Source organism: Heptranchias perlo, chromosome 3, assembly GCF_035084215.1.
Source record: "Heptranchias perlo isolate sHepPer1 chromosome 3, sHepPer1.hap1, whole genome shotgun sequence".
NCBI lineage: Eukaryota > Metazoa > Chordata > Chondrichthyes > Hexanchiformes > Hexanchidae > Heptranchias > Heptranchias perlo.
In genome coordinates this window covers 40,653,520-40,680,149 of record NC_090327.1, presented here as the reverse complement: position 1 = coordinate 40,680,149, position 26,630 = coordinate 40,653,520, and positions in this window count along the sequence as shown.

Genomic DNA, 26,630 nt, shown 5'->3' with positions numbered 1-26,630 from the left:
CGTTCACCGCTACTGTTTCCTGTCCCTTAGCCAATTCTGTATCCATGTTGCTACTGCCCCTTTATTCCATGGAGCACAATCTTGATAAGCATACCATGCAGCACTTCATCAAACGCCTATTGAAAGTCCATATACACCATGTCAACTGCATTGTCCTCATCTACCCTCTCTGTTAGCTCTTCAAAAAACTATCAGGTTAAACACAATTTGCCTTTAACAAATCCATGCTGGTTTTCCCTAACCAATCCACACTCGTCCAAGTGACTTAATTCTGTTCCGGATTATCGTTTCCAAAAGTTTCCCCACCACTGAGGTTAAACTGACTGGCCTATAGTTGCTGGGTTTATCCTTACACCCTTTTTTGAACAAGGTTGTAACATTTACAATTCTCCAGTCCTTTGGCACCACCCCCGTATCTACAGATGTTTGGGAGATTATGGCCAGTACCTCCACAATTTCCACCCTTACTTCCCTCAGCACCTAGGCTGAATCCCATCTGGAGCAGATGACTTATTTACTTTAAGTACAGCTAGCCTTTCAAGTACCTTTTCTTTATCAATTTTTAGCCCATCCAGTATCTCAACTATATCTTCCTTTATTGAGACTCTGGCAGCATCTTCTTCCTTGGTAAAGATGCAAAGTACTCATTTAGTACCTCAACCATCCCCTCTGCCTCCATGAGTAGATCTCCTTTATGGTCCCTAATCGGCCCCATCCCTCCTCTTACTACCTGATTACATGCCTGTAGAAGACTTTTGCATTCCCTTTTATGTTGGCCGCCAGTCTATTCTCATTCTCTCTCTTTGACCCTCTTATTTCCTTCATCACTTCCCCTCTGAACTTTCTATATTCTGCCTGGTTCTCACTTGCATTATCAACCTGACATCTATCATGCGCCCCTTTTTTCCATTTCATCTTATTCTCTATCTCTTTTGTCATCCAGGAAGCTCTGGCTTTAGTTGCCCTACCTTTCTGCCTCGTGGGAATGGGCCTAGACTATACCCAAACCCTCTTTAAAGGCCGCCCACTGTTCAATTACAGTTTTGCCTGCTAATCTTTGATTCCAATTTACCCGGGCCAGATGTGTTCTCATCCCATTGAAATTGGCCCTCCTCCAATTGAGTATTTTTAGAGTGGTCCATGTCCTTTTCCATAGTTATTTTAAACCTTATGATACTATGATTGCTGCTCCCTATATGCTCCCCCATTGACACTTGCTCCACTTGGCCCGCCTCATTCCCTAGAATGAAGCCCAGCAATGCCTCCTTCCTCGTTGGGCCGGAAACTTACTGGCCAAGAAAGTTATCCTGAACACATTTCAAAAATTCCTCCCCCTCTTCACCCCTAATGTTATTGTTATCCCAGTCTTTATTAGGATAGTTGAAGTCCCCATCTGTTAATTGACTTAAAGTAATACAGCAGCAAATCAGAATTGAAGAGGTAGGGGAGATAAAAATCAGAAATGTCAAAAATGCTAGAAAACTGCCAAAGGCTATAAGGACTTGTGAAAACAATTAACCTTCGTACAGCACTGGTAGCTCACCAAATGTATTCCAATGAGGTCCGACCATGTAAGTGTTTCAGACCTCTTGCTGGTGCCATCAGGCGGGCAGTGCCCTATGTGCAGCCAAAACAAAAATCAGCCCCAGTGTTATACCAACTTGCAACTGATTATTTAACATTAAAATGCAGTTATGAAAACTGTCACTCAATTGAGCAGTGAAATTATAGCCTATTTGAGTGTGAGCTTTGCTCAGTAAGTTGCACTCTTTCATCTGAGTCAAAGTTGTAGGTTTAAGCTCCACTACAGACTCGAACACATAATCCAGCCTACCCCTCAGTACTGAGGGAGTACCGCATTATTGAAAATGCTGCCTTTTGGATCAAATGTTAAGCTAAGGCTTTGCCTGCTCAAGTTGATGTAACAGATCTCATGGCACTGTTTGAAGAGGAGGAGCAAGGATTTCTCCTAATGTCCTGACCAACATTTCTTCCTTAACCAACACCACCAAAAGCAAATTATCTATTCATTTATTTGATGTTTGTAGGAACTTGTAGTGTTGAATAACATTGGCTATACTTCAAAAACAATCCATTGGTGTAATGTGCTTTGCGATGTCATGAGGGCATTGTAAACTGCTATGTAAATGCAAGTCCTTTCTTTCTGACAATAATATTGATATTATTACAGCTGTAGTTTAAGAATTAGTGCAAGATTTGAATGATTTCTTAGAGGTCATGATTAATTTTATGTAAACATATGCGGTATGATTTTCAACAATTATATACATTCAATTATGCAAAGTGTTATCCAGTAACATGTCACACGTTGGTGTTATTGCCCATACCAATACAAAAGAATAAACTATTACTTTACAAATATTTTATTCAATTTTGGAAAGATTAATTAATATGAAAGACAACTATGTCAAACATTCACATATCCAACAATCAAACTTAAAAGAAAGAAAGTTAACTTCATTACTTACTTGTATCATGGGATGCTGGACAAGTATTGAAAGTATAATTCCTTACCTTTAAATTAGAAACACAAACTGAAAAGCCAATAAGAGAGTAAATGCTCTTAACTTCTGGAGTTCATTATGGCTTTATAGGATAAAACAAACTTTGGGAATGTTGGACATTTTTGGAAAATGACAGCAAGTGAATACCAGTTGAAATTTATTGCTTTTTTATGATCCTTTTTACTGAGAAGGGGAATAAAAACATGTTAAACATTTCATGGGAAAATATACAATAAGTAAATGCTAATTATAATGTTGTTTAATAGAATGATCTGTGCCTCAACCCAATCCAAGATCACTGCATTGGCCAAACCAAATGTAATTATACTTAGTAATAGGGTGAATTGTGGTCAAAGGAAGTGAGCTGCTGGGTTTGGAATTAAATGCTCTTCTTCAGCAAAGTTTATTGTCTACTGCTAAACCTGCAGTAAATTTGTTGATGAAGGGGTACTGCAGCACTAAAACGAATTGGGCACAGAGCCTGACCTATGTAGTTCCATGGTTCTGCATTGCATGACTTAAGTTTCACATCTGCAAGTATTCAACAACAGGGTGTTCTATGTTTTTGATGTCCTATGAGCTAAACTGCTCAGACAAGACCTTAGGCATTGTTCTCCCAATTCCCAAACCTTCTACATAATTTTTCTAACATGCACACAGCAGTGTACTATTTTTAAAATAAAGTACCATACTTATGAACTTATTTAAGAAAATACTTCTTTACTAACTGTCACTAAGGGTCAGCTTGGGTCTGTTGGTAGCAGCAGTCAGTGAATCAGAAGTTTGAGGATGCAAGTCCCAGTATGGACATCAGCACATAACCTAGGCCAACACTTCAGTAAAATATTGAGGGAGTACTACACTATCAGAGGTGCACGCTTAGATGAGACGTTAAATTGATGCCCCCTCTTCCCTCTCAGGCAGATACAAAAATTTCCACTGCACTACGTGAAGAACAACATTTATCCCACAACCAACACCAAAAAAGATTATTTAGTCTTTTCTCATTGTTGTTTATGGGACCTTGCTGTACGCAAATTGGCTGCTGCGTTTCTCTACATTACAACAGTGACTACACTTCAAAAGTACGTCATTGGCTGTGAAGCACTTGAGATGTGAAAGGTGCAATATAAGGGCAAGTTCTTTGTTTCTTTTCTATTGGTTGTAAAATGATTGGGTGGTTGTATGAATGTATTTCCTTTATTTTGAATTATGATGCCATTTTAAAATTAAAAGTAAGGCAATTATGTTCATAAGAAAAAGCATTCATTACAATGATTTTTTAGGGGCATTTTGAGTGGAAGGGGCCAGCAGTCTTTGACCAAGTTAAATGTTAATTATCATTTTGTGGCATTTGCTTGTTCACTTATGAATCCTGTGACATGCAGGAACAAAACACACATTAATGAAAAGCTTAGTATTGGAAATTTGTGGATGGAAAAATTGAATGAACTAGACATTAAAGCTTGCCCAATAAATTACTTTTTAAACCTATTTCTAAAGTTTAAGTTTTTTTATTGCATCGACTAGAAAACTGCAGTGAAGCAGATTGTAATTTTCCGTTAATCAACAGCAACATATATACTTAAAAGACTAGAATGCTGATGTAATTGCAGCCATTGGAAATGTGTGTTGGGATTTATTCAATCTATCAAATCTGTCCAGCACATGCTTTACATAGAGGGCACTGTATAAGAAGGGGTTGAATATGATGTTTGTTTCAGAAGTGAATGACATTGCAGTATTAATGAGTGATGAAGCTGTAAGTGAGTTATATGTCATCAACAGAATAAACGTTGTATCCAATAACTCCCTATGCAGGATTCTATTTCTACATTGTGACAGTATTCTGTAAAAAAAACAAAATTATCTTACCTTTTATGGAGTGCTGTGGTGGTCTTTTTTTCCTAGTTCAATAGAACAAGTTAAGCTGGTTTTAGGTGCAAGATTAAAACTAGCACATGATTTTTTGCAGTTACTCATAGCTCATAATAAAATAGCCTCACAGCTTCTACAAGCATATACAAATAAAGCTTTGCATAATAATCTTTCTGCCTTATTTACCAAACAATCTCAAATATTTTGCTAGCATTTTGCTTTTGGGCTTCATTGAAATGCGAGCCTGCATTCCCCGTTCCTCCCCCCCCCCCCCACCCCACCCCACCCCGACCAATGGTGGGTTTGCAGTGTGGCGGTCCCAACACCCACCAATGGGAAACCAACACTAACCCATCACAATTTCCTCCCAGAAACTAATTAGCCATGCAAGCCAGAACACCACTCATTCGCTTCCTGCTGCTTGAAGGGACGAAGGCTGCAGCCAGTTAAAGGGCAAAATTGCTTCTCAGCAAGATGGTAGAAGGAGCAGCAGCTTCAGGGGTGTCAGCAGCTGAATGGGCCACCAGATTTTCCAATGCATATGTTGACAGAAGTGAGGGCTAGAAAGGACCGTCCGATGGGTACTGAGAGTAGGAATCCCCTTAGGAAAGTGATGCAGGCTGTCTGGAGAGAGGTGGCAGAGGCAGTCAATGCAACCTGCACCACCTCAAGAATTGCCACACAGTGCAGGAAGAGGTTCAATGACCTCACAAGGGTGGCCAAGTTAAGTCAAGACTTTGGTACCAATATACATATGATACCACTTGTTTCTCCACCTTGCACAAGAGTGATTAGTCATTTTTTTTTTTAAAAAAGGACATCATGATTTGTTTCATAACTTTGTTTTTTGATCTGGATTTGGTGTTGGTCTTTGTAGTGAAGTGAGTGCAAGACCAATAAGTTTGGAGTGAAGGAAGGCAATTGGAAGGAGAGTGATAAGGATTGTGGGACTGTTGGTGAATGGGAGGGCTGATTTGAGGCGCTCCTTGATGAGCTTGTCTGAGCCCAGGCAAATAGGGGTACTGGTGGCTGCTGCTTCTGCTCCTCCTCTTCCTGTTTCTAGACCTCCTCTTCCTCTATTTGTTGGTTCCCAGGTGGTAGTAAAGGCTGGTCCCTCATAATGGAAAATTTGTGGAGCATGCAGCAAGCATTGACAAATCTGGATACCAGCTTAGGGGTGTATTGCAAAGATCCTCTGGATTGGCAATTGCTACAATTATATACGGCTTTGGTGAGACCACACCTGGAGTACTGTGCAGAGTTTTGGTCTCCTTATCTAAGGAATGATGTACTTGCCTTAGAGGCGGTGCAACGAAGGTTCACTGGATCGATTCCTGGGATAAGAGAGTTGTCTTATGGAGGAGAGATTGAGTAGAATGGGCTGATATTCTCTGGAGTTCAGAAGAATGAGAAGTGATCGCATTGAAACATACAAGATTCAGAAGGGGCTTGACAGGGTAGATGCTGAGAGGTTGTTTCCCCTGGCTGGAGAGTCTAGAACTAGGGGGCAGTCTCAGGATAAGGGGTCCGCCATTCAAGACTGAGATGGAGGAGTTTCTTCATGCAGAGAGTTGTGAATCTTTGAAATTCTCTACCCCAGAGGGCAGTGGATGCTGAGTTATTGAATATATTCAAGGCTGCGAGATAGATTTTTGGACTGTAGGGGAATCAAGGGAATGGGGAGCAAGTGAAGTTGAGGTTGAAGATCAGCCATGATTTGATTGAATAGCAGAACAGACTCAAGAGGCCATATGGCCTACTCCTGCTCCTATTTCTTATGTTCTTATGTTCCAGGCAGCAGAAGCATTGCTTGAGCATGACGATTGATTGCTCGTTGATGTTCCTTGTGGCATCATGGCTCTCATTGTAGATGTGCTCTACAGATGTAGATGAGTCCCTGACTGTAGTCACGAGCCACGTCCGGGGTGGGGGGGGGGAGGGAGGTGGGGGAGGGAGGTGGGGGAGGAGGTGGGGAGGGGGGGGGGGAGGGAGGTGGGTGGGTTGGGTTGGGGGGGAGGGAGGTGGGTGGGGGGGAGGGAGGTGGGTGGGTTGGGTTGGGGGGGAGGGAGGTGGGTGGGGGGGAGGGAGGTGGGTGGGTTGGGTGGGGGGGAGGGAGGGCGTGGGGGGGAGATATAACTCCTGTCGTCCTATAGTCAGCCTGACTTGATGGCCTGGTTGGAATAAAGGCACCACAGAGGACTAGTGCAGGATGAAAGAGTCAGAACTGTTGCCGAGATAGCAGGCACAGACCTGCATGATGCGCTGCCTGTGGCTGCAAAACAGTTTTATGTTGAGGGACTGGGATCCTTTTTGATTGATAAAGATGCCAGGCTTGTGAAAGTGAGCACACAAGGCAATGTGTGTGTGCAGTCAATAACACCCTTCACCCTGTCAACAGGGATGGAGATGTAGGTGTTTCTTCTGGCATAGATAGCCTCAGTGACCTCCCTAATACATCGGTGTGCTGCAAGATGTTGCTGATGTCCCCTGTTCCCACCTGAAAGGACCCCATTGCATAAAAGTTGAGGGCCACAGTAACCTTGACAGCCACAGGCAGCAAGACCTGGACAACATCCAGGCTTGGGCTCATAAGTGGCAAGTAACATTCGCGCCAGACAAGTGCCAGGCAATGACCATCTCCAACAAGAGAGAGTCTAACCACCTCCCCTTGACATTCAACGGGCATTACCATCACCGAATCCCCCACCATCAACATCCTGGGGGTCACCATTGACCAGAAACTTAACTGGACCAGCCATATAAATACTGTGGCTGCCAGAGCAGGTCAGAGGCTGGGTATTCTGTGGCGAGTGACTCACCTCCCGACTCCCCAAAGCTTTTCCACCATCTACAAGGCACAAGTCAGGAGTGTGATGGAATACTCCCCACTTGCCTGGATGAGTGCAGCTCCAACAACACTCAAGTAGCTCGACACCATCCAGCAGCCCACTTGATTGGCACCCCATCCACCACCCTAAACATTCACTCCCTTCACCATCGGCGCACTGTGGCTGCAGTGTGTCCCATCCACAGGATGCACTGCAGCAACTCGCCAAGGTTTCTTCGAACAGCACCTCCCAAACTTATGACCTCTACCACCTAGACGGACAAGGGCAGCAGCCACATGGGAACAACACCACCTGCACATTCCCCTCCAAGTCACACACCATCCCGACTTCGAAATATATCGCTGTTCCCTCAAAATCCTGGAACTCCCTTCCTAACAGCACTGTGGGAGAACCGTCACCACACAAACTGCAGTGGTTCAAGAAGGCGGCTCACCACGACCTTCAAGGGCAATTAGGGATGGGCAATAAATGCTGGCCTGGCCAGCGACGCCCACATCCCATGAACGAATAAAAAAAAACGGCAGTGCTGTCCATGCGTTGGTTTGAGGTTCGAGTTGTGGCTGCAGCAAGTGACAGCCTCCTTGGTGAAGCGAAGACACCTCATACATTGCTCCTCAATAAAGCTGATGTAGGAAAAGTGCTCCCTTAAGGCCCTCTGTAGATATGGGCTCCTGTTGAGTGTCCTCCTCCTCCGGCAGATTCTCCTGCTCTGTGGTGTCTTCCTCCCCCTCGTCCTCCAGCCCCAAAGGCAGCCCATGTCTGCAGCCAGACTATGAGAGGCAGAGAGCAACAACAGCGCAAGACCAGCAAAACCTCTCTGAGTAGTGAATTTTCCAGAGTGATACAACACACCAAAAAATACCTGGAAGTCATGCAACAGCCAATAATCATAAACCAGCAACTAACCTGTAAGCAGTGCACAAAATTCCTTTAAATAGCACAGGTGAGGGAACCTCCATGCCAGTTAGCACCATGCTGTGCTGTGAATGAAGCACTGGGGTAATCCAAAATGGAAAACAGGTCCTGCAACCTCCTCTACCAATATGGCGGGTATATTGGGGATTTAGTAGGCTGCTTCACACCTGAAAAACAGGTACTACACGGCTGAATTTCCAGGCCTATTACTTTTTTGATGTGTCTTAAAATGCTTACTTTTGAGAACATTTTGCCAAATTGGTTCCTCGTTTAACCATTGTGATTTTCTCTCATCAGATGCTGTTTTCCTTCTCAAAAAAAGGGATCGATAAGGTTTCATCACCTTCAGGTTTTTTTTTGAAAGTATACCATTTTTGTATTTTGCAGTCATCTGCACCCACTTCATTTAACCACCACTAAGTCTCTTTTCATTTCAGTAAACCAAGCCCTTTAAAAATGTGGCACCAGCATGCTAGAATCCCTAAACTTGCTACATCCCTATATTTTAAATCTTTTATAATTATAGAGTGGTTTGAATCTGCAAGGTACTCTTCCACCTCTAGGTCACCCATCAGCTGTGGCTCATTACTGTACATGGTATTACCTCTGCATGTTGAGTTAATACATGCCTCTTGTGGGCCCCCCCCATCTCTTGTTCCTGCCCCTCATTTGTCTAGTTTATAAATGAATAATTGAAATCTCCCATCGCTATTAAATTCCCTTAATTGTCTACCTTGTTAATATGATTACACAGCTGCAGATTGCTCGCCCTCTCTTGGTTTGATGGCCTATAACAGTCCTAGAAACACACTGGGATTTCTGATGAACTCCAGTTGGAACCAGAATGTTTCCCTACTATTTTCCACACTTGCAACATTGCCTAGCTCTAGTACTATTATGCCTTCCTAACAAAAGGTGACTACTACTTACCCCACTTATCCTTCTGACGCAATGAATACCCAAGCAACTTAAATTCAGACACATCCTTAAAATCCAGGCCTGTTTTCAAGCATTATAGTCTCTAGTTACAAACCTAGCTGGCTTTTAAATCACTCGAGTGGTGAGCATGACCGTCAGTCGTAAGTACTGAGTGGATACTCTGTAGGAATAAAAAATTGCAATGTATTGTTTTCCCACCATCCAATAAAGTGTTGCTGCAAATAGTAATCAAAGATAAATCCAGGTCTATGTAGAATAACATACATCGTAAGATTAGGAAGCTTGCTAAATTACTCCAGCAATTAATTAATTCAAATTGCTGTGACTCAGACATTTCTGTGTCTTTTGAATATGTCAATATTTATACAAATGTGTGTCCAATCTAATTGCAAATCCCAATTTAGAAAAGCATCAGTACTGGTGAGAGGAAGTGTTACGGATGGTCAAAGTTCAAAGCACTTTTATTCTGAGGTCATGATGTGGAGATGCCGGTGATGGACTGGGGTGGACAAATGTAAGGAATCTTACAACACCAGGTTATAGTCCAACAGTTTTATTTGAAAATCACAAGCTTTCGGAGTTTACCTCCTTCGTCACTCACTCACCTGACGAAGGAGGTAAACTCCGAAAGCTTGTGATTTTCAAATAAAACTGTTGGACTATAACCTGGTGTTGTAAGATTCCTTACATTTATTCCGAGGTGGTGATTTTCATCTTGCTACCACCCCATTTACACCTAAAAGTGGAGCAATAGGGAGGTGAAAATTGCATGTGAAACTGAAACACTCAGCCCCTTCACCCAAGTTTCTTCATCAGTGTGAATTACTAGTCATTATTCAAATAATTTACAAATAATATTGAAACCACAAATTATTTTAGAAATTTATCACTTAATTTTGCAATTATCCTTTGTCAGTTTCCTTTCAATTTATAATGGTTCCTTATTAGCAAGAAATGTAAATAGTAAAATTTTATTTCAGAAAATTATTTACCAAACAGACAAACTGGTCCTTAATTGTCAGTATAGTAATTAGTTGTGCAATTATGATTAGCTGTAGTACTAAACCTATTTCTTTACTGTTTTTACAAGCTCCAGCTTTTACTAAAGTACACAGGCATGTATATAACATAGTCTGCCAAGTTAAATGTGATAAAAGACACAAAATGCATAACAAACACAGACAGACAATTACGCTCATGCTTTATGAATGCTATTACATCTGCTTCTCCCAGAGACCTGATTTTCTTCATGTCCTTATGTGCTTGCATTTTATACTTTTAACTGTAAACTGCAGCACTGTGAGCATGCTCCATAAGTAGCAACATTGGAACGCTGGCCTCTCAAGCTTGAGTCCAAACTCCAATCTTGATTTGCATTTATGCTCCTTACATTTGAGGAGGTGATTTTTACAGGTTATGTGGGTAAAGGAAGGAATGTTTGATAGGAGGGAGGGAGAGAAACCTTTCAAGTTACTCTCCCTTTTCATAGCAGGGCAATCAGAGCAATATTGATAAATCCATATGGACGTTCATGGGGGGGCTGCACTGGCAGAGGAGATGAGCTGAAAACCTAAAAGGATGTTAATGGGTCCAAGACTGAGGAGGAACATAAAATAGTAAATATACTCAATGATAACATCCTCCAAGTAGTCAGTAGGGGAGACATTTGTAAAATACCATCTGTAATTGGGTATAATCGATGTCCAGTCATGAAGACTGTTATGGGTTATTCAGCTTTAAAAGGAAACAATTGATATAATTGTATAAGTTCTATCCAATATTAAATGTAATGGATAAGGTCAATCCAGAACATTATTTCAAGCTGATCTATGAGAGTAGGACAAATGGGCACAGATTCAAACCAGCAATGGGGACATTTAGGATTGGTGCCAAAAAATTCTTCTTCACACAAAGAATGTTCAACATATGGGATGGACTTTTGGGTAGGGTAGTGGAGGCAAGAACATTGGAATAGTGTAAGTAAATGTTTGATGCTGTGATGAAGTTAGTTCTTTCTGACAAAGGAACTAAAATAGGCTGAGTCATCCTCATCTGTATACAACTTTTGATCTTGCAATCTTTTGATTGACCCATTCAAATAATGAGGAAAGATCATGGGCAGCATTTTAGCACCCGCTATCGGGTGCGTTCCTGGCGGGGGGGCCCGAAAATCGGGAAATCCCGGAGCGGGACCGGAGCCCGCCTCGAACCCGCGCACTTCCGGGTTCCCCACTGACGTGCCGGCGTGCGCGCGCAGCCCCCGCTGGTGGGAATCCCGCAGGCAATTAAAGCCAGCGGGATGCCACTTGACGCTGTTTATTTTGCTTGTTCAGGTCATTAACTGACCTGATTAAGGGATTATGTGAGGAGGGGTGGGATTTTAGAGCAAACTGGGACTGTTTCCCACACTGAGGGAAACACTCCCAGTTCAAGTGGACCTGTTGCAGCTGTCAGCCTGTGGCAGCTGCAAAGGTCCATTTGATAGGGGCGGGGAGACCCTCACTCATTGCAGGAGGCCTCTCTGTCACTTGGGACAAAGTTTGGCCTCTACCACCCTCCTCCTGACAATCAAAGTCACCAACTTGCACACTTACCCCGGGGTCCAGAGGCATGTACCTACCTTGCGGACCCCCTCAGATGTACATCTTGCGGATGGGGGCCACCGTAGCTGCAGTCATGACCTCCTCGGAGGGTGAACAGCATCACCAGCCTCACCAGCCTTGCCATCCACGCCGTCCACCTCTGACACGTGGAGCTCCACAACAGAGTGCTGTGACACATCCACCAGCACAGCAGGAGGGAGGGTTACCGCAGAGAGAGATGCGTCACAGAGGGCACTACCCTCGCCACAGGGTCCACAGACCGAGGCTCAGCTTCCTGGACCTCTCTGAGCAGCAGTGCACACGGAGGCTCAGAGTCACTCGACATGTAGTCGTGGACATCTGCAGGCTCCGTCATGCCAAGCTGCTCCTGGCTGGCCCAAGCACCATCTTCTTACCTGTCGCTGTCAAAGTCACCACTGCCCTCAACAACCTCTCCTCCGCATCCTTCCAGGGTGCAACCGGGGACATCGCCGATGTCTCTCAGCCGTCTGCACAAAAGAGCTCTGCAAATACACCTACACCCACTCTGCAGTGACACAATGGGTGGCATCAGTTGTGGGTCTTCATAGTGATCCTCAGGAAAGGGCATTATTGCACAAACCAGACAAGATTCGCAAAGACATGGCAGTAGTGATGCCAATATAATATGTAATGTGAGTTGGTCAGAAATTCAATATAAGTAACAACCATGACAAACCCTCAAACACCCTTGTGCATCCCCTTCATGCTCATGACACGTTTGCCTTACGCTGCCTACTGCACATATGTGAGGCATGCCCTGTGGCTGCAGCACAGGTAGTGGCAGGTTGAGTGAGGCTGGCTGTGAAAGAGATGCACGAGAGGGTGAGTATGAGATAGAGCCATGAGATTGTATGAGAATTGGGTTGAGTGGTAGTGGCGGGATGAGTACTGGCGAGGTGAGTAGGTGCAGGTAAGATGAGGATGAGGTTTGAGTGGGTGTGAGGGGTGATGTGACAGAGTAGTGTTGGCAGTGCAGAAGGAGATGTGGGTGGTGATGTGGCAGACGGAGTGTAGGGGAATGAGTAAGTGTACTCACTTTGGCTGACCTACTGAGGTCATTGGAGCGCCTCCTGCACTGTATGCAGGTGGGCGATATGTTGGTGGTGCTGGTGGCCTCCTCTGCCACCTCGAGCCAGGCCTTCCTGGTGGCAGAGGCAGGCCACTTCCTCTCGCCCGCCGGGGGGGAAGATCTCTGTCCTCTCCCTCCTCCTCACGCCATCTAATGATACCTGGGGTGAGGCATCATTAAACTAGGAGCAGCCTTCCCCCTGGGCTGCTCCATGCTGTAATTTTTTCTGTTTGTTGCAGCATCTGTCAGTGGAGGACTGCCCCTTTAAATAGAGCTCCTCCAGCTGACAGATCTTACTGCGCGTGTGCAGCCCGCCCGACGCACAGATCAGCAGTGGGGAACCCAGAAGACACGGTAAGTGGATCCAATTGGGCTACGATCGCGCAGGGAGCTGACTGATTTCGCGATAGCCGCCCCCCCTCGCCGAGAACCCGCAGCCCTGGTAACATCGGGCCCCATGTTGTTGAAGGAAAGGATAACATGGGATGGAGGGTGATAGAAGCAGGTCCAGTTTTACTCCTAACTTTCTAAATTAATGATGTCCTGACAGCTTGTGCTCATCAAGAATAGAAAAGGCCATCCAGTCCATCAACCCCACCACCTCCCACCATGGTGCAGCCACATATATCATTTCCTCCCCAATTAACACAATCTCCTGGAAGAGGCAAAACACCTGAAGCCAATTTATGAAAAACTCCAGTAAATTGTTCTCTGACTCCCTAGGGTAACCAAGCAAATCTCCAGGACACCACAGTAACTCATAAATCCTTCTACTTCCAGCTAACCCACAATTTACCCTCTATAACTGAAAATGTTCTCCTATCTCAGGAACTTGCCCAACTCTCTTTGGAAGAACTATAGGGAATCCATTCTCACCTCATGCTTCAACAGTCTATCCCAGAGGGCAATGACTCTTTGTGAAAAGATAGTACCATCAAAAGAAATTGTAAACTGACCAAAAATCCAAGCTTAGAAATTCTGGTGGCGCCATTGCGCTACTGGAAGTGCAGTAGGGCAGCACTTCCTGCCACATTGGCCTATTCATGACCCTGTTCCTATACTTGATGACAGGGTCATTTAAATATTAAGGGTAAGCAACCATGCCATTCACAGTACAACAGGAGGGCCACCCCACTGACCAGGATTGACAAACCTGTTGAGCCAGACTGGAGGGATTTAAAAAGGCTTGGCTAAGTTGTTCCCACACTACCAGGCTCAGAATTAAATGGAAATTTATCTCTCTGGGATCAATTAACATTTGATTCTTTCATTATGGGGCTACCTGCACCTACTCTCTGCAGATGCAGGTACCACTGGGTGTAAAAGGCACCCTGGGATAGTCCAGGAATGCCCCTAGAAAAACCCTCAAACTGCTACTGGGATGGAGGTTGGGGCAGTGGTTGAGCAGAAGAAACACCCACACCTTCATGCAAAATTTTGCTGTGCCTGCAGTCAAGGGGTGGACACATGGTGAATAATTTTATTTTAAACTTATGTTTCATTGGCAGTCACGGAAGATTGCCAGGCAGCTCCAGCTCCCCTCATCACACTCCAATTTCAGCAAAGGAGCCTAAAATTTGCACTAGGCCCCTTATTTACATTTGTAAGGGACCTAACATCTGTTTTAGGCGGCCACCAGAGATACCTGAAAAATGGCCAGACCCAATATCAGATCAGGAGTCTTTCAGGCATCCTTTGGGCACTGGATGTTGGTCCCTGAAATTGGCCATCAGTGCGCTTCTTTTACGCCCATAAAACAAGGTTTAATATCTACCCCGAGTTGAAAAGCCTGTGCCATACCACTGCATTACTTAGTCACCCTTTCCATTTGCTTCTGTCGTTCTCTCAAATACTTGTTTCTGTTAAGTCGCTAAGGCATATACGGGGTAATGTTCTGACTTCGTGCCTCTGTTTACTTAGAAACTTATGTGCAGCATCCCCTGAACTTCTGATGCGCGCTCACGGTAGGTGAGTTTCCTTGTCGGAAGCGTGAAGTCAGAAAATTACTTCTGTAGTAATTCCATTATAGCAAACCTCTTAAATCTTGCACTCCATAATAATTCAAAAACTGCTTAGTACCTGACAACCATGTGTGAAGATGACCATTTGGGTTGATAGTCCATTTCTGCTGAAATTTGAAATATTCAGCATCTGAATCTAAGATCTAAAAAAATGAATTATAATGACGGGTCAATAGGGAGAACTTCTTGGATCAGCAAGGCAATATATAGAGCTAGACTGTTCCACAGATCACTTGATTGCCTTAAAAGGCTAGTGAGACAAATACATGCTACAAAATACAAACATAAATCAAAACCTTGTGCAAAAGTTATATGAAGACCAAATCTATCAGTCTCTGATCGTGTTTTACTGCAGAATAACTCTATTACAAAAATGTGGTGTGTTTGAATTCCCTTCTCTCCCCCAAAGAAAGGCACAAGAAGATATCTTTGTGATTTAATTTAATATGGCACAGGCTAAATTAATGTTCAATAATAATGACAATAGAAAAACAAGTATCTGTATCACAGCAGAGATCAGATTTATAGATGAACACACTAAAGATAACCTTAGATTAGCCTATAACTGAAGAACCTTGTTTCTTGTACTTGCTAACAGACTGTGACCAGCCTCTTCTGGATGATCCAAGATTAGCTGTCACTAAACTTGCAATATAAGTGATCTGTGTGTAGGGTGAAAAAGGTAACAAGGAGGGAATAATTAAATAGAGAGAGTTTTGCATTTGTACAATTTTCTGAAACCAATTGCACTAATAGATGATATAATATCGAATTTTGAGATCAAGAATGGGCTTTAGGTTTTAAGACCAATTGCAATGAAGTCCTTCCAGAAAAATGTTTGAGATCTGAAAAGTTGATACCATTTAATGATGTGTTATAACACTGTCCCATTTTCCAAAATCTCTTTGTATACGTTGCTTTTCAATGCATACCTGTTAAATTTTAATTTTGTTCGTGTGTTTTAGGTGAACTGTTTTTTCTTTTGCGTGATTTTGTCACAAAGGCATTCTGCCAGCAGTTTTTTTCCCCTACTATTAAAAAAATGAGAGCACAATAGGGCAGTAAACACAGGGCAGCAGTGAAATTTATTGCCCTCTCATGCTCCCATGGTTTTCAACAGAAGAACACCAAATGTTGTGTATTATTCATCTTATTTGTCAACGTGCATTGGAGTCTGTTTATTATAATACCGAGTTTACTGGACAAATGTGCGTCTCTCAGTAGGCAATGACAAAGTGAAGAGCTCAAACACTAAAATTAGAATCATAGAATCATAGAATCATAGAAAGGTTTCAGCACGGAAGGAGGCCATTCGGCCCATTGAGTCCGAGCCAGCTCTATGCAAGAGCATTCCAGTTAATCCCACTCCCCTGCCCTATCCCAGTAGCCCTGCAAATCTTTTCCTTTCAAGTACTTATCCAGTTCCCTTTTGAAGGCCATGATTGAATCTGCCTCCACCTCCTCGGGAAGTGCATTTCAGATCCTAACCACTTGCTGTGTAAAAAAGTTTTTCCTCATGTCATCTTTGGTTCTTTTGCCAATCACCTTAAATCTATGTCCTCTGGATCTTGACCCTTCTGCCAGAGGGAATTCAACTTATCATCTATTTATGCACCATTTTACCTTATACTTTAATATTATCAAATCTGATTGCAGAACAGTCACTTAGTCAGTCTTGGTTAGATAAAGATTGGCCCATCCCGCTACATTGCGTTTTGCGAGCATACCCATGCATTCAGTGAGCATGCCTCATGAACCTGGCAAATAGACCCGAGAGCCTGATTTGCATAAATTTGGTGGGAGGCCGGTAGAACCTTTGGAAAACAGTGAAGATCCTGTCATGCCAGGTCTCTGCCATTTCCTATAGTTTCCAATATGTCTTGTAAGGGGAGGAACCACCATTGGCAAGGAAAGCAGCCTGCACCCATGAAGGATGGGGTCATTTTTTGTTCTGCGAAAAGTTCCTTGACCAGCTCCCTTTCAAAGGGGATCAAGGGCCATGTGGATATGGTTGAAAGTGTTGCTTCAGCAACCCTCCAACCCCCATGGAGGGCAGGCACCAGATTTCCAGATTTTCAGACTGCAAGGGAAAGGGAGGCGCCAGAGAAGTATATGTCGTGGCACTTGCACCTCCCTCCACCACCCCACCCCCCCAACCCGTGCAAATTAGGTGTCCTGCCACCAACCCTGCAAACTCCAGCAGGACTAGAGCTGGGGGTGGGGGGTGGGCACAGGCAGGTGAGATCCGCATGTAACCACACAGATTGCATCCTGAGAAGTGGAGCCTCGTCCACGGAGAACACATATCATTTTCTGACCACTTGAAATGATGGTTAGAAAACCTTGCGTGGCCAATTTAGGCATTTAGTAATCTAATGAAGGTAAACTGAAATTATGCAAATTAATCTTTTTAGCACCAGAAATTAGCCTCTTGATTTTTTTCTGAACACATCTGGCAGAGTTATTTTGGCAGGCAATAGTATAATGATAATGGCAAGGAAAGCACAATCACATTCAAATTAGCCTGACCCTTGAGAGATCCACCGAGGTCAGAATGGGGACATACAGGCAGGCGGAAGTTCTGCTCCAACGCACTTCTGGTGGGAAGCCCACTACAAAGGAAAATCTAGGCCAAGAAGTCTGAGGATTGCCAGAACGGTGTTAGAATGCAAAAGAGTTGCAAGGGAAGATCTCCCACCATATGAGGCTGATATATATCTAGCACCAAAAAAACCTCCTGTTGCCAACATGGCAAATGTTGCACAACTGTTCAAACTGAAAATGAAGACAAAGAAGCTCCAGTAAATTCACTTATTCTGGTGTTGCTCGGTAAGTCAGAGGATACATTGCCATGTAAGAATGGGGCATTATTCCATGTAGTGGGCAGTATTTATTATGTTGCTAGGGTGGAGTTATGTCCCTTTAAGGCCACAAGGTCAATTAACAGTAATTTCTGTTGGAATCATCTTTACGCCAATCAGAGAGTTATTGACAGCTGTTTGGAAATCCTAGGCTTCTGCCAAGGTCAGAAAAATAACAGGAAATTACTGGCTTTCTTTAGAGATTGTTTTGCAACAAATTAGGACACTTTGAAGTATGATACCTGAAGTGTGACAAAATAGAAACATTTCTAAATATAGAGTTAGATATATGTATTATGCATAAAAATGTATTTTAAGAAGTCACCAATTTTATTTGCATAAATATAATTCATCATATATAAGCTCACAAAATAGTACGAAGTTCTAATTAATACAGAATTAATACTTCCCCAATATCCAGTTCTATTTAATTCATTTCATTTTGATGTGTAAATAAAAATCTTGCCTTTTCTATTAGAACAATGGGGTAGATTTCCATGTGACAGCTTCCATTTGGCGGGAGATGGACAAAGTCAGCCGACCGCAACCCTTTGAAAATGGGCTGAGGTCCAATCAATGTTCATGATCAGACCTCATTAGTATTTGGAGCAACTTGCCGATCAGAGGGTCCAAAAAAACGATGGCCCAACTGTGGAGCTCATCCAGTCCAGGTAAGTTAAAGGGGGAGGGGGAGGCAATCTTGGGGGAGGGTAGTGGAGGGTTGGCATCAGGGAAGCTGAATTTGTGGGGTCAGAAGGTGCATTAATATTCCTCCTGACCCCAGAAAGATCATTTACAAGCCTCTTCTGTAACTTTTTCTGACAGCCGGAGGTGGTTCCTTTAAGGTTAAGCTGCTCAACCACAATCAATGGCTGCAGCTTGCATGGTCCACGTCGTGCACATTGGGGGTGCTTCCAAATTGCATCAGGGTCCCATTGACGTCTTAGATCCCCAATTTGCATGGGCAAATTAGGCTTGTGCCTATTTTCAGCCAGTGCCTGGGCTGTCCATTTCAAAGCTCCAAACAAAATAGCAGTCACCTCAGACATCAGTGGGAATGCTGCAATATGTGCTATGCTGTTATTTTAATTGCCTACTCTCGAGGTTTAGAGGGGATTTGAGAAAGAACTTTTTCACCCAGAGGGTGGTTGGAGTCTGGAACTCACTGCCTGAAAGGGTTGTGGAGGCAGGAACCCTCACAACATTCAAGAAGCATTTGGATGAGCACTTGAAATGCCATAGCATACAAGGCTACGGACCAAATGCTGGAATATGGGATTAGATTAGACAGGGCTTGATGGCCGGCGCGGACACGATGGGCCGAAGGGCCTCTATCCGTGCTGTATAACTCTATGACTCTATGACATTCCTGCCCGGCAGAGAGGATGAAAATCAGCCTTAATTTTTCAAATAAATTAGTGGAGAAAAATATCTTCAACCAGTGTGAGGATACCATACTCTGAGGTGGTTCTCGGTCCACAATCTTTGTTTTCTGTAAATCTCTGTCACATGTGTGTTTAGTGAGGTCTGCCACCTTCTCTTTGGGGTCCTCTTGTGCTTTTCATGTGCTTGTAAATGACAGCCTGCATTTTTGCCCGAATAATGCAAAGCTTGATTTGTGGCACCACGTAACAGTTACTGATTTCTGAGCAGCATAAGGGAAATGATGTTACACCATACATATAATATTTAAGAATAAACAGATTAATGTCATCACTAAAATTGGAACAATAGTTTTTTATGCAAAAATGTTAAGCGTTTGTGTATTATTATTCACATAGCGTAACTTCAGGCTTTAGATTCTTTTGCGTTTTAAATTAGAAGAAAATATTTTCTTCGATCCAAGAACAGTGTGTGTCTTCCAAGCCTTTCAACACTCCCACTTGCATTGGGAGCCTCACAGGATAAATTGGAGTTCCTAATGATTTTTAATTTTTTGGATAGCAAAGAAATCAAGAAAACACTATGGGGGTTCTGACGAAGGGTCATCGACCTGAAACATTAACTCTGTTTCTTTCTCCACATATGCTGCCTGACTTGCTGAGTGTTTCCAGCATTTTCTGTTTTAGTTTCGAATTTCAATCATCCGCAATATTTTGCTTTTGACTATGGGGGTTAAATTGGGTAACACCCGGGGGTCGCAGTGCGCGATTAACTCACGCCTGGTCTTTGAGATGCAGGCGGCACGTGAGATTCGTGCTGCCTGATCTGTATGATTGCTGCGAGTAGCTAGCGCTACCTGCGCTGTTGAGTGGCTGTACGCACCACCAGGGGGCCCAATATGGGGCGTGGCCAGCACTACTTAAAGGTAGCCAGCGCCTCTTAAAGGGGAGGTGCACTGTCAATTCAATCGGTGGTGGAAGAAAAATCTAATGGCTGGACTTGCAAGAGAGCATGCACCAAGGTTCTTGGATGACACAATAGAGGCCTTGGTGGACGAGGTGGACACACGGAGGGCCATCCTGTATCCGTAGGGTGGCAGGAGGCCCTCCAGGCATTAGCTGCAGAGGTAGTGGGAGGAAGTGGCACTGGAAGTGAACGCCAGGAGCAATGCACCATGCACGTGAATGCAGTGCAGGAAAAAGTTCAATGATTTGACACAAGTGGTCAAGGTGACTGAATTCAAGTGTCAAGTGGCACATCCTACCAACTGCACCACTGCTCCCCGCGCGACACTCCCCATCACCCACCCACCAACAAACACTTTCCATCCGTACGTAACACTGCGCTTCAGATGCTGCATCTCACCCTCACATAGTACCACTCTTGCAAGCCACATACCCACAATTCACAGGTCACACACACTGGCAGCTATTCGACCATGACAGCAACATCACCCAATCACCTTGCAGGACACTCACTGGCACACCTCCCTCTGTCTTGTAGGAGAAGGTGGCGCATAACAGCCGGCAGCAACAAAGAACTGGGGGAGGACAGGCATGCCTACACGTCCTCACCCCCATGGAGGAGACAGTGCTGGGGATTATTGGACAGGTTGTTGCAGTGGCCGTGGCCACTGGCGGCGCTGGAGGTCTCGACGAATGGGGCCCCGGATACCTAATCCTCCTTCTCGTTTCCCGCATCTCCCTCATCCCACAATCTTTTCTGACTCACGTGCTGCAGATGGTGTCAGCACACATGTCTTATTTTCTCCAACCCCGCACCACAACTCAACCCGTCTCCCTTTGTCATTGCAGATACCCAAGAACTGGAGCTGGCACCATCCGAGGTAGAGGAGGAGGAACAAAGTGATAATGAAGCCACACCGTCACTTGATCTGACATTCGCAGCCACCAGCTCAGAGACTGACATTGCGCGTCCTTTAGAGGCTAGGTTAGAGGAGGGATCTGCATGTGGTGAGACACCGGGCACAAATGTACAGGAGCTGGGGCGGGGGGAACGGATACCACAGGTGCCAGCTCACCGGAGGGCGAGGTCACGCACTAGTTCTGCTGCAGAGGAATCAGATGAGGACTTCGATGGGCCAGGCTACAGAAGGCGGCTGATGGGCGTACACCACCAAATGCTTGGGGCACTGGAAAGCCTGCCAGAAAGCCTGCGTGCAATGTCACGGGGCATGGAGGAGTCCACCTCAAACTTGGCACAGGGCTTTGTGCAGAGCTTGAAACCCATCCTTGCCAACATGGAACGGGTGGTCACCTCCATCAGCACACCTATGGAACCCACCATGATGCAGCGTCTGATGACTGATGTCACAGCTTCCATTGCAGCACAAACATCTGCCATGCTAGGTCAGACTGCTGCCTTGAAAGCTCAGACTGCAGTTATCGTGGTTCTGGGTTCCACTGTGAAACAGGGCTTTCAGGGCGTCACAGCATTCCAGGAATTTGTTCTCCAGCAGATCACCAGGATTGCTGAGGCGCCGCCCCGGGAGAGTGGCAGTGACGCCATGGCAGTCGAACCTGCTGTCCTCTCTCAGGATGATAACATTCCTGCTCCCACCCCTGCCATTCCACCAGTGCCCTTGCTGTTGCCTGTCAGCAAGCCAGGCCAGACTGCTGCAGCCCATGCTGAGATGGTGCAGTCTGAAGCCGGGCCCTCCCAGCCCAGAGCTGCTCGAGGTCATCCTCCAAGGCCGTATGCACGCTCCTCAATTGAAGGTCAGCAGCCTCCCACCACCCATGCTCCAGCCACTGGGGATGCAACTCGTAGGAGCACTAGGAAAGGTAAAGACACACGAACAACACGCACCAAGGCAATGCACAAGGGTGAATAGTGTAACGTTGTATACATGATTTCATGTCTTAGTTTATAAAATTGTATTTGAAGTCGGTGGTAGTTCTTAATTATGCAATGAGCTGCCGGAGGAAGCAATGTGTAATCATAAGGAGGACAATTGGATGGTCATATAGGAGAGGAACGGTGAAGAGTGTAGGACTGTTGGTGACATGGGCGGTGTCGTTGAGGTTACTGATATCACTCATGAATAAGGTGAGCACGCAGAGCCCTGGCAGACAGGGCCTGTGCACTTTGTTGCCTCCTTGCCTCTTCCTCCACCTCCTCCTCCATCTCCTTCTCTACTTTCTCCTCTTCCGTTGTCTCTGGCTCAGGGTCTGGCCGGTTAGGCGATGGCAAGGGCTGTCCTCTCATAAGGGCGAGGTTGTGCAGCATGCAGCATACAAAGACAAATCTTGATACCCGCTCAGACGAGTACTGCAGGGCTCCTCCAGAATGGTCCAGGCAGGGGAGGTGTTGCTTTCGGATGCCTATGGTATGCTCAATGACATTTTGTGTGGCCACATGGCTCTCGTTGTAGGCACGCTCTGCTCATGTGGGTGCGTTCCTGACTGGGGTCATGAGCCACATCATGAGGCGGTAGCCCTTGTCACCCAATAGCCAGCCTTTGACTTGCCGTGCCGGTTGAAAGATAGGGGGTCGTTGGACTGCCGCAGAATGAAGGAATCATGACTGATGCCAGGATATCGGGCATTGACCTGCATGATGCGTTGCGTGTGGTCGAACACCAGCTGCACAATCAGGGAGTGGAACCCCTTTCTGTTCATGAAGATGGCCGAGTTGAGATGTGGAGCATGAATGGCAATATGCGTGCAGTCAATATCACCCTGCACCATGGGGAAGCCTGCAATGCGAGCAAACCCTCGTGCTTGCTCATTCTGCTTCTCTCTATCAAGAGGGAATGTGATGAACCTATTGCGCAGCTCCTACAGTGCCTTTATGCAGCAGTGCACTGCAAACTGCAAAATGTTGCACATATCACCAGCAGCAGCCTGAAAGGATCCAGAGCCATAAAAGTTCAGCGCCATGGTTTCCTTCACAGCCACAGACAAGGCTATCCTTGCCTTGCTCTGAGGCTGCAGTTGTGGCTGCATGACCACAACCTCTCCATCATGACTTCTTTCATAAACAGCAGCCGTCTGATGCACTGATGCAGGTTGATGTAAGAGAATTGGTCCTTGAAGGCCCTCATTGGATATGGCCTCCTGCTCAGTGCCGTGCGCCTCCTCCCCCTCCCTCTCCTCGCAGCTTGACCTGCTCTGTGTGGCCTCTCTGCATGCTCCCAGTCGTGTTCCATGCCCAGCGGGAGCACTAGCAGGCCACCCATGGTTGGCAGAAACCTTGTTCCGCACACAGTTTTAAATGCCACCAACAGTAATGCAAGACCTGCCAGACCACTCACTTTATAATATTGCAACTTTCTCCAAGTATAGGAAGCTTCAACAAACACGTACAATTGTACCAGCAGCCAGAAGCAGTAATCCAGCAACTAACCAGCAACACCTACATGATCCCTTTAAATAGCACTGGTGGGGTGTCCTCTAGGCCGTCTATGACTGTTTGGCTGTGCGTGGTTGTGCAACCCCCAATTTATAGCCCTATGGGGCTAGAACTATCCTGGAATCCATAGCGCCATTGAAGAGCCATTATTAGAACTAGAGGACCTATTGGTTTTAATAAAGTTTTATCACTTGCACTATGGGTGTTGGGAGAGCACCACCTCCATAACATCATTTGCTTTCCATTAGTCTCCAGCAAAAGAAACAAATAGAGAACCACAAATCCCATAGCCAGATATTGTGAAGAGAGGGCAAAAGTTAAACTGGAGAGAAGAAAGAAAAGAGAGATGAAAAAGGATCGCAGTCATTTTTTGCAACAGAAGAAGATCTTCTTGTTTAGATTATAATGGAGTTGTAGACCAAAGTAGAGCCCCATGCACTCATACTCAAAGAAATGCACAGTGCCAGCTGCAATGGCTGCTCACTGCCAGTTCTTCTTCCTGTAGTTACCAGGAGATGTAAGTTGGTTATCCTAATGATGACTGAAGAAAATCAGGGATTTAGAATGTTTGCATCTGTGATAGTAGAACAGTGAACTTGAACAGACAGGCATGTCCTGACACCCATGTAATGGACACAGCTTGCCTCCTTTAAACCACGTCTGTGTTCTGGTGTGAGACAACGCCTCAGGTCTGCAGCTGAAAATCTTACAACTATTACTTGCTCAATGTTGACAGTTCTGGTAACTCCTGCTAAATGAGCAACTTGTCAGTAGGCACCTTTTATAATGGCCTAAAAATAGGCATAAATAACAGCAGTGTTCAAGGCTGGTTTAGTAACTTGAGGGGTGGGGGGAATTTAAGACATCCTGCACCATAATGATTGGTTTAATTGGTTATTAACACATTTGGTGGTAATCCTTACTGAAAGGTGTTAAGACCTTCTAGAAAAAAGCGAATTGCAAAGAGCAGATTTATCGCCCCAAAGAAAACATATTCCTGTTGGAGGTAAATCCACACAGCTGTGCATGATCATTATGGAGGCTTTTAATCATATTAATTACAGTTAGTCGTGACTAGCTAAAGTACTCTAACCTGGGCAAAAAGAAATGGCATTACTCAGGCTCTGGAATGTTTGTATAGAAATTAACAGAAGATGGTTGTGTTTAAAATAGTACAATCATAAACAAATATTGTAAATAGGTATGATAATAAAAATGATCTATTGTTCACTCGTTCATCAATAAGTATGACATATTTTAAAGATTATGTTCCACAGTAATGCAAGGGTAGATTCTACGACTTTCTATCTCCAGCACTGGGGCTTTGGGTGACAGGAACGCCGGCCAGAATTTTGGGCGTGGGAGTCAGCGCACTCTACATAATTTTCCATTTATTAAAGTGAACTATATGGGGCGCAAAGCTCTTTTTTGAAAGAACAAATCTGTAAAGTCCACGCTGTCCTGTTTTCTGTCAGCAACGACTATGATCATTCTGACGATAATGCTAGGTTTTCTATCAGAGCTTTTTACAAAAAGAACTAACATCTCTTGTAGGCGCCTCCAGTATATTGCAATGTGATTTCTTATTATTCAAAGATACTTGAAAGGTCTGATTCCGCATTCAGATACTCTTGGCACTCACAGAACAGTGCTTTCAGGGAGTACTGTCTGGGAAATTGCAGGCTTGCAGTGCTCGATATTTGGTCCATTTAAATGCCTGATTGCAGTCGAATAGCTAGGCAATTGTCCCAGTCACAATTCTAAACCACAAAAATCATAATTAGCTCTGCAGGGAAATGCACTTTAGGAGGAATAACCTAAACCTTTCTTGATTATAGCACCAAAAAGGTTGAAGGACTCAAAAGCATGTTTATCCTATTCCTCTTTTCCAAAACACCTTATCTTGCATTCTATACTGTCTCACGCAGCACAGCTCCTACATATTTGCTGTGAATTTCTGAAACATCTGGGCTCCCAGTAATTGTCTTTTTTTTGTTTCTAACCATACATTTTTCTCAGATAAATCATTTCACCTTCCTCTAAACTCTAAGCTTTCTTATTTCCACATGTGCCAGATGGTGCTGTGTGACATGATAGAAGATAATAACACACTCCCATAGCACACTAATGAGGAACTGTTTATAACATATATGCCAAATATCTAATATCTTCAGCCAACCAATATGAGGTTCCCTAAGTCACTAGAGAATGAGCATAGCTGTAGCAGCCAAATGTAAGAAATTCTCTCAGTACTAGAACAGAAAAAGGGTTATCAAAGAAAAATTGAGATCATTTAAGAATGCTAACAAGGTTGAAGCTGAGGATGAACTAAAAGTAGTTAATATAGTAAATGATTTCAAGTATTCAATGGGGGAGATACTAGTAGCATGTTAGCCATTATAGTAGTTTCAACAACCAAACTCAATGGCCTTGAAATTCTACAGGCCATGACCCTGGCACTTACTCTTCCAGCACTGACCCAGCCAGTGTATATTTGGTCAGGAAGAGGGCACCCAATTAGCTTGGGGTAAGCAGTGCCCAAGCCTCTACAGGCTCATCTTGAGCTCCTGCCACTCCCAAATGCTAGCAAATCTAACATCTGTCATTAGGTCCAGTGGAGTATTGGAGAAGCATCCCCAGAAACACTTGATTGGCCTCAAGCGGCTCCCAATTTTCAAGTCATTTTGGTCAGGAACTTGGCAAGTGGCATACAAATGAGGCTCAGCCATTAAAATCGGCCGTGCCTGCCTGCTGCCGCTCCCGAACTGGCATGCCACTTGTTTTGTTGCGTTCCCACATGGGAGTAAAAATCAAAGTCTAGGTGTCAGCCTTGGCTTAGTGACAGCACTCTTGTCCCTGAGTCAAAAAGTTGTGGGTTCGAGCCCCACTCCAAAGACTTGAGCACATAATCCAAGATGACCCTTCAGCGTAGTACTGAGGTGCTGTCTTTAGGATGAGACTTTAAACCGAGGCCCCATCTGCCCTCTTAGGTGGATGTAAAAGATTGCATAACGTTATTAGAAGAAGAGCAGGGGAGTTTTCTCGGTGTCTTGGTCAATATTTATCCCTCAACCAACATCACTAAAACAGATAATCTGGTCCATGCATCTCACTGTGGTTCATAGAAACTTGACAATTGCCTGGAATTTCTGTTTCTACACGTTTTTTAACGATCTTCCGATGAAGTAATGA